This window comes from Austrofundulus limnaeus, unplaced genomic scaffold (genome assembly GCF_001266775.1).
Source record: "Austrofundulus limnaeus strain Quisiro unplaced genomic scaffold, Austrofundulus_limnaeus-1.0 Scaffold163, whole genome shotgun sequence".
Lineage (NCBI taxonomy): Eukaryota > Metazoa > Chordata > Actinopteri > Cyprinodontiformes > Rivulidae > Austrofundulus > Austrofundulus limnaeus.
In genome coordinates this window covers 899,402-909,313 of record NW_013952565.1, presented here as the reverse complement: position 1 = coordinate 909,313, position 9,912 = coordinate 899,402, and the positions used below count along the sequence as shown (strand labels likewise).

At 37.0% G+C, this 9,912-nt stretch overlaps 1 protein-coding gene across 1 annotated transcript in view; it reads left to right on the top strand.

The window, feature by feature from the left end:
• The window catches only part of ush2a (Usher syndrome 2A (autosomal recessive, mild)), a gene marked incomplete in the record, with an annotated part of 244,206 nt that overhangs the window by 11,255 nt on the left and 223,039 nt on the right, over positions 1 to 9,912 (top strand).

Sequence of the window (9,912 nt, the reverse complement as noted above, 5' to 3'; positions counted from 1 at the left end):
CACACACACACACACACACACACACACACACACACACACACACACACACACACACACACACACACACACACACGTACTTGGTGCCAGAAGCAAGGTGCTGTAGGGATGCTGGTGCTCCCTAGGTAGTTGTCTTATCTGATTATGGTAACGATGTAGAGAACAACGGAGGAAAATGCAGCCCGAGGGAGGGAGGTACTGACAGAGGAGGAGACATGGGGGGAGTGAGGGAGGGAGCTCAGTCTAGTTAAGTACAAGTCCCAGTTCCCCTGTAAAAATATGCTTTACTAAAATGTTCTCCTCTATATCTGTTCATGAGATTTGGTACAACTGCTGATACTGATGTGTGTATATCCAGCAAATCTGATTCCTTTCACACATGTGGGTCAGATCTAGGGCTGCACGATATCAGGAAAACCTGAGGTGCGATTACAGAACATAATATTGCGATGATGATATGACTTGCTTTAAATGACTAAATACTTAAGTATGCAGTGTTGTCTTTCTGTTCTGGGTTCAGAGCAAAATAAATAAATTAATACATCATTTTCATTCTAACATGCTACTAGACACAGCTGCTGTATTAGCAATGAGACAACAAACTGCATGCAATACAGTTTCTTAATTACTTTAAAACATTGCTCCCATAAAACACTTTCTGATGCTCTAAATACTGAAAAATGTCCCTTAATATCAGTTGTTTTAGACCAAAGCTGATGAGAAAATTGGCAACTGTTGGCTTAATGATAAAAGAGAACAGGTGCAGATGGGCTCGGCAAGATTGTGGAGCAAAGACTCTGAAGAAATACTGACGGTGATAAAACACTGAGAAAAAACGGAGTACAAATAAAGAAAAAGTACAACCAAAGTAAGTTAAATAAACCTAAAAGCAATAAACACAGAAAACGACCAAAAACATCCTAAAAGCACAGATCCAGATATCCTGAAAAATACTAAATGGATTTTTGTTTTATTATTTGATTTCTGAAATATTCACTCCTAAGCTAACAAAACTTATTGAATAAATAGTAATATAAATTTATTCGATTTTATTCAATCTCCCCTTTTGCCCGTTGACTGTTGGAGTTTAGCGTCAGCTCCCCAAATCCCTGAACAAGACAAAGTGGGTAAAGAAAAAAAAATGGATAAGATTGACTTGGTGCCTTTAGGACCTTCATGGGGGTGGGGGGTGGGGGTCCGTCTGTTGGTGCCTGAACAGATCAGCTTTAATGGAAGAGGCAGTGATAGGAACAACCCGTCACATTACAGCCCAACATGTCACCATGGATGTTTAACACTTGCACGCACATGCACTCTTTCATTCTCTAGTTATTTAACATACAAACACACAACTCATGTTGCACACATATCACAACACTGGTTGCTTTGTTAGAGAGCTCTACTTGAAAAGAAAAAGACTGCGAAACAAGTAATAAGAAAAAGATTTCTGTTGGTTTTGTATTGTCAGAATGCAAAGAAAAGATGAAACCCCATAATGAACTGTTTGTTCTCTTTGCTGTGTATACTATGGTCTGTTGATTTTGTTGGAGTTTTGTGTAAATTATTCCTGTGATCTTTATAAGTGTTTTAATTCTATTCATATTTTTTTATATTTTTATTCACTGGTCTTAATTTCACCTCTTCCTGCACACCCGGTGGCCTCATGTATCAAACAGTGAGCAGCTTTTATACTGAACGTTTGTGTATAGACTACCTTGGAAAAGTGCATGCATACATAAATATTCATTGCATCTTTCCTACATACAGTACATCCCAACAAATGTGGAATGTGAGCATATAAAACTGACACACTTCCATTTAAATATGCAAATAGTTGCAAAAATGTCCTGCAAGTGTGATTCGTCTTTCTGCAAAATCAAAAATTATGTTTAAATTCAGTAAAATTAGGAATTTCATTGAGTGTGAATCAGAGACACCTAAATAAGTTAGTATGGTGTAAAAAGCCATATCTTAAAGTTTTCTGTAATGGATTACCTAATTTTCCTGTACTTGAAATTTTGCTATTTTTATAATAATCAGTTTTACCCTATGCTTACCTCCAAAGTTTTACACGTATCTGGGCCAGCCTCAACACTTCAGAGTTTAGAAAGATCCAACTAAAATGTTTTTTACATACTTCACAATTAGAAGACAAAACAGAATATATACAAAATCTGATTCTGGATGGCTACTAGATATTGTTATTTTCAACATTTTTATTCTGCATTGTTTTCTTTAAGTGCTTAAAGTGCCTGTGATATCAAGTTTTTGCAATAACTATAAAGGCATTTTTGGAAAGGTTTTGTTGATCACACTGTGGACAAAAAAGGGAGAAAGGGGAATGTCTGTATGTGATCAGAGCATTATTACATTGGCTAACAACACAGACTAGAGAATAATCTCATGTTTCTTTGGAATATTTGTTTCTTTGTATTATTGTTTCAATAAATGATGACCGGGGAGTTTCTTATCTTAAATAGTCCCCCTTTGATGTCACTTCCTGTTTCACTTTGGTTGAGCCAAAGTCAAAAGAAAATATGCCAGTTATGTGGCAAAATGGGTAAAATCATGTGTTTTATGCCTAGTTTTCTAAATATAATTTTTTTTGTATTTGAATGATATGCATGTCACATGCACTTTAACTCAAATTTGATTAGGTCTCTATTTAGTAATTCAATGGCTTGTCTTACTGATAACTTAGGCTTGAGTAGCTGACTTAATTTCAAAGTAATGTAAGCCAGTCTTTGTATACACTGTGCATTTATATGAGCATATTGCTGTCACTGTATGTGAAAATGTGTGAAGGTGAAGCAAGGTTGTTATGTAGGGGTGTAGTGGAAACCTCTATGGCAGCCCTCCACCTGCTGGCACCAGAGGCAAAAGGGCATGACACTGGCATCAATTACATAGTGAGAGGTAGGAAGGGAAAGGTTTAGTGTCTGTGCCCACTGTCGATGTTTTTCCCTTACATTCTTTTATTAATATATTTAACCAGTTTTTTATCTACATGTGCAGCGTGATTCTGCCTAACAGTGAGAGAACGGAAAGTAACACAGTGAGAGCTACAAGGTTTATTTCTGATTGAGATTTAAAGTAAGAGCTAAAATGTATGCAGTAAGGTCTTTGACATAATAATTAATCCACCATAAGTCACATGTTACGTTTACTTGGCTCTTCCAAAGATATCCATGCTAATGAAAATGTCTAGTTTTATATTAATTTAGAGCAAAAGATGGAAATTCTTCTAATCTCATAACTTGAGGGAGAATTTTCAACAGCACATCTGTTTAGTCTGATTTGTACTAAAGTCAATATTTGTTTTTGAGTTCATTCAAAAATGTGTTTTTTTGCTAACACTTACTTTATTTAGCCCCGTCTTGATTTTGCATAGCATTACTTGTAGGTCCTTGCAGTAAAAGAGCCATCAGAGAAATTAAAGGAAGCATCTTAGATTGAGGGGTCAAATGCTGAAGTGAAAAAAACAAACAAAAAAAAGAATGAAGAAGCGGAATTTGTTGATCCTTGTTCAAAGTGGAAAAACTAAGACAATAAATCAGTTAAATGTAAAGCAACAGCTTGACACAAACCAAATCTTATACGTGGTGTTGTACCAGGAATGGTCAGGTAGCAGATGTCTGCCTGATTTATTCTTGTCTTCCTTTTTCCCCCCTTTCTGTCTTTCCTGTATTACTGTTCACGCATCACTTTTTTTATTTTCTATCATTTTTCTTTGCAATTTTTTCCAGAAAATATTTTTCTCTTTCCTTTTTTTTGTTACTACCTCATCTATATCCCCGCCCCGCTCCCAGCCCCCCACAACACACCCACTCTCCACCTTCTTTGTCCTTCCCTCTTTCCCTCACACTCTGCTTGTCCCTCGCTCCCTCTCCATCTCCCAGGGGACAATTTCCTTTTCTTAAATAAACTGTCATAGCTAGTGTTAAAATATGGGCCTTACATGGGGTGAGCGTGGCAAGGCAAAGGCATAGGGCCCAGGGCTGGTATAAAACATGGATAATATGCTGTGAGAGGTAATTGTATCTTTTAGCACTGAGATGAGTAGAACAAATGTGTCTCCTTCCCGTAATCCCCCACCAACCCCTCCTCCTTATTCTATCTCTTTCTTTACACACTGCAGTTGTGTTAATATGATAGAGAGAATATTGGCTGTACATCAGAGCTGCTAACAGTTCATTGTGGGTTAAGGCACGTAAAGGGGGGTGACTATAGAGGATGGGAGAGGCTTGGAGTGAGAATAAAAAGAAGAGACGGAGGTCAGTAGCAGGAGAGGAAATAAAGAATGAAAGGGGACAATGTGTCTGAAGATGAAAAAGTGGCACATTGTTTATTCATTAATGTGAAACTCACTTTATTGATCTGATTTTATTTTTACTGCATGTGGAAAACAGATGGGGCTCAAGACAAAAACAAAACTGTCAAGAATAGACATTTTTTCTAAACCTGTTATTTACTGATAAATTCTGAGACCGTTTGTAAAAAGCAGTCCTAGAGTTCCCACTCTAACATGCATCTAGTGTCTGGATGAAGACCTCCCTGCCCCAGAGCCCCTAACCAAACTGTATTAGAATAAATATTGAAATCTGAGATGGTAGGACTGATGTATTGATTTTTAGGAAAGAATAGTGAACATGGTGCATATTCAGAGTAAAATAAAAATAATAAGACCATGTTGCACTATTTAGCCCCCCCAAAAAAAGTCCCCACCTGGATTTGCCTAAGGTCCATTATGTGGGGCTGCTGCAGTTGGTCAGGTCTAGGTTTAGCAACAGTATGTGCTAAAAGAATGAGGTCAGCTGACCTGAATATAGTGAATGACCAGGTTATTCCATCAATGGATTTTCCCTGATGGCACAGGCATTTTCCAAGATGACAATGCCAGGATTCATCGGGTTCGAATTATGAAAGAGTGGTTCAGGGAGCATGAGACATCATTTTCACACATGGATTGGACACCACAGAGTCCACTGAGAATCGTTGGGATGTGCTGGAGAAGGCTTTGCACAGTGGTCAGATTCTATACCATCATCAATGCAAGATCTTGGTGAAAAATTAATGCAACACTAGATGGAAATTTATTTATTTATTTAACCTTTATTTATCCTGGTAAACTGTTTGAGAACCACTTCTCATTTACAAACATGACCTGGCCATGTAATAAATGTTGTGGCGTTGGAGAAGCTTATCGAAACAATGCCACAGTAAATGTTGTGCCGTAATCAAAGCTAAAGGCAGTCCAATGAAATATTAGTGTATGACACTTTTTTTGGTGTTGACTTGTTTTGGCCAGTCAAAGTATCTTGGGGACGGTTTAAAACAGACTTTAAGGTCGTGTTCACACCTACACTGTTTAGTCCGATTTAACTGAACTCTAGTTCATTTGCCTGGAAAGTCCGGTTCGTTTGTGGAGGTGTGAATGTGTAATCGAACTCTGATTCGGACCAAAAAAGCGAACTCTGGTCCGAGCAAACTCTGGTCTGCCTGAAAACCTAGGTCTTGGTCCGATTGAAATGAACTCTGGTGTGGTTCGACTGTATGTGTGAACGCTAAGCGAACCAGAGACCGCTCCAAAAGCAGGAAGCGGACTATACCACATGACGTTCTGAGTAATAACAGTATTAAATTTACTTATATGGTGTAAATACCCAGCTGGACGACTGTATAAGGTGGACATCATGACTGTGGAGCTGGACGTGCTCCTACTCGGTTAACATGAAGCTGCCTCAGCCGCCTTGTGTGCAAAACAACATTCTCCGTTTTTCCGTCTCATCTTCCTCTCATGCTGAGCTCATCGTTGAAGACTATTTGTTTAGCACATTTGCCAAAAACAAAAATAAACCCCATAACCCCTAAAATGTAACGTTACTATTGTTTGTTTACATTTTGTGAAGAAAGAAGTTGCGCTCCATGCCTTCTTCTGAGGTTTTCATGTTGATTGCTTTAGTGGTTCTTGGTGCAGCGCCCCCACAGGTGAGGGTGGGAACAGGTTGTTTACTGGGTTGAGTTCGGTTGAGAAAGTGCAGTGTGAATTCAAACCGCACCAACAGAAAATGTAAACAAAGCTTGCAGTTTTGGTCCCCAATCGAACCGAGTCTACCGGCCTATCAGGTGTGAATAAGACCTAAAACATGGACAAGTATAGTCTGATTATATATTTGGTAATTAGTTTCAGTTGGCATCGAGACCTTGTATTTTGTTTAATGAAATTCTATAAACTGGTCTGTAAATGTGTCCATTTTGGGCCTTATCCTTCTTCACATTAATGCAGTGTTGTCTTTTTTATGTCTTTCTTTATTTACCTTGTCTTGTTTCCTGGCTGATGTCTTTATTCTATTTATTTGATATACTTCCACAGTTTTGGCTGGATCAATGTATTTACCTAAGATTAATTATTTTCAGTCCATGCTCATCAGTATTTCATTGAATCATATAAACCCCAATAAAATAGAATTCTCTTATATAACCCTTAATTTTTAAACACTGATATTTATCTTCTTGCTTTCTTAGTTTCCTTCCCTCTTTGTTACTGACTCTTGTCTTCTTTCCTCTTCATTTACCTCCTTGTATCATTTTACTCTTCTTTTATTTGACAATTTAAAATGAGGGGGATAGAAAACAAGAGACAGATGTGAAGAGGGTGATAGTATGGATCTCAGTCTGATTGTAAATCATTTGTTTACAATGGTGTGCTTTTGCACTGGTCTTTTTTTGTAAGTTCCTGTTCACAGTTTTACTGACATGAGGATGAGGTGTGTTATCAGTGAGTAGTCAGTCACTGGACACCACAGCCAAGTGAAGAGAGGCTGGATTGATGAAGCTTCAAGTTGTGTGGGGGCTCTTATAGGCAAACAAAAACTAAAAGAAGACAGAGAAGAAGAAACAGACTGTCATTAGAGCAGCATGATGAGACGAAGGGTGTTTGAGAAGAAAACACATGTTGATCGTGTGGAGTTTAGTTGGTTTAAATTAATAAGAAAAGGAACAGAGGGGTGCAAACTTCTAAAAACAGGTGAGTTGGGATTTTATGTGTGAAATTTTAAAGAAGTGTATTTGCAGTTAGAAAACATTTTGTATCGTAAACTTACATTTACGTATTTCATACTCAGCAACAATCATTTGTTTGATATTTGATTAGAATTTAAATATTGTCTTTATATTTGAACACTTTAAATAAAAAATGAGTTTTTACAGTATAAGTTTTGCAGTTAGTAGCACAATATGCCATAAAAAAAGTTAAATGTAAATCAATCTGAACATGTTTTGGTCATAGGTCATTGATTATAACAGCAACAATTTTAAAATGTATTTTAAAAATCTTTTAAAAAACATTTTCTACAATTTATTTGTAAATTCAGCTTTTATATTTAAGTAAATATGATAATTATAAAAAAAACATAACTTGTGTTTTTGTGCTGCTACATTTTTTTGTTTTTTTTTTTTTTTGTTTTTTTTTATTCAAAAGTCACAATTAAAATCACATAAAAGTTATAACCATAATAACTGGCACCTTAAGTAATATGTGATTATTGCATTTTATTTTCAATAATCTTTATATTGATTTCCACGTCAAATGTTTTGCACCTAAGCCCTGATTTCTGCATTGATGTTATAAAAATATTTACATGTCAGTTTCATGTAAATATAACTTTGTTCATCAATTTTTAAAGTAGGTGAAAAATATACTATCAAAGTAATATTTCATGACAATTCAGCTCCTTTTTTTTTTTTTTTACATTTTTTTAAGTTTAAAGACAGTTAGAGTAGTGTACAGTATAGCAGATAAGCAGCCTTTTCATAGCTTTTATCCATTGTTTCTTTACAACCTTTTAATTCTGTGGCCTACATCTACAACAGCAGTGTTTCTTCCAAGAGAAAGAAACACTGCTGTTTTTATGTAGTGAGCCACAGCTTGGCAGAAGAATGGAAATTGAGAAGAGCTTTAGTCAAAATGCCAGTCTACAAATCACTCAAAGCGTTCCACTGAGGGCTTCTTTTGGCTTTTAGATAGGCTTAGGTGGTGCCGTTGCCAGTAGGTGAGTTTTGCACAGCAAAGCCATGTTGAGAACTCCCAAAGAGCACAAAAACAACAGTATTGTGAATGTCTAAGTAACTACATTGAAGGAAATTATACAATTACTAGGACAAAAGTTTGATTCTGCAAACAAATGCAAATTATGGTGTGGCAAATTTTACTTGGATGACAATAATTATGTTGCATTTTATTATTTTTAATGAATTATTGAATAGGTTTCTCTGTTGGTTTCTACAGAGGTTGTGGCTTTCTCAAGTATGTTACAAAAGAGTTTTTTTCTGGAGGTAACCAAGTTTGGTCCTAATGCCATTAAAGGAGTAAAAGTGAAAATAAATAAAAAGTAGATTTTTAAAATATTGGCAAAAATGGTGAGAATGTGTTTGTAAAAGCTAACAAAGGAGGAATTTCAAAAGGGCGTGCGTTCGCTGAGGAAGATGAAGCTCTTCAGGATTCATTTACATCAAGCCTGACAAGTCCCTCATATCTCCCCAAGAGCCACACAACTGTGTCTTAGAGATTCCTAAAGAGGGCTCTTCTTCGAGCCTTCTTTCTGTACTCTGACTTTTCTTTCTCTCCCTCCTGTCTTTTTTTTCTTTTTCCTCTTTTTGTATTCACTCCCGCACTCTTTCTTGTGCACTTATTCGCTTGCCAGTCTTCAATCAGCCATCATGAAAGTGTCTGTCAGGGCGTCTTAACTATCCTCTGAGAGGCAGACACTTGTCTGGGCCTGCCTTCATCCCCTAAAGGCGTTTTTTTTTTTTACTTGGACTTATTTCCCTCTTCACACCTTTTTAACTCTCCTAAAGAGCTGACAACAAGTGAAAGCGACAGGGCAAGATAAACATGAGGGAGAAAGACAAGAACAAAGATCGGAAGAGGAAGTCTTCAGCTGAGGGGGGAAGTAGAAATAAAAAATGAAATTAAAAAAGGGGGAAACAATAAGGAAAAAAGAGTTAAAGAACCTCAAAATGGAAAAGGTGAAGGAAGCATATGACCTCATGAGAAAAAGAAAGGACAAAGCAAGGTAGACTACAGCTAAAGAGAGAGGAGAAAGATGAAACGGATTTCTAGTAAAACAGGGAAAGTCACATATATCAATGGTTCCACAGTGTGTTTTTGGAGATTTCAGTCTAAAAAGAGAGTGGGCCAGGATATATTAAAGTTTTTTTTGTTAGGCTGGGTATCCCCCCTATGAAAATATCTGCTTTTTGTCCCAGGTTTGATGTGAAAGGGAATTTCTCCTGCTTTGACAGTGTTGTCAGTCGTTTTTAATATTCATTGAGCCGATCAGGAAAAAAAAAGGCAAAGGGAAAGGAGTGAAGAGGAGATTTTTGGTCAAACAGAAAGCTTATTTGCAGCTGATGCACTTTAGCCTGAGGCTCTTTCTGCTACTGGGAAAACTAGCTGGAAGATTAGCTGAATGTATAATTTACATGTGACACACAAGCACAGATACTCTTTGTACACATGAAGTGTGCATACAATTTTTGCAAAAGGAACGTAAAAACAGTTGCAGTTTTCTTGCTTCCAGATCTTATTGATGGGAAAGAAAAAAATTGTATAGGTCTTCTGGACGGGTTCTTCTCTAATGAAACGTTTCGTCTCTTCTCCAAGAGACTTCTTCAGTCTGAGAGTTTCAGGCAAAATTCAGGCTTTTAAGCCCTGCCTCCATGTGACTGATACTCACATCACATGGCTATCATTGTGAGTGCCAGAAGGACTGCGACCAGTTATACATCGGGGAAACAAAGGGCTTAAAAGCCTGAATTTTGCCTGAAACTCTCAGACTGAAGAAGTCTCTTGGAGAAGAGACGAAACGTTTCATTAGAGAAGAACCCGTCCAGAAGACCTATACAATTTTTTTC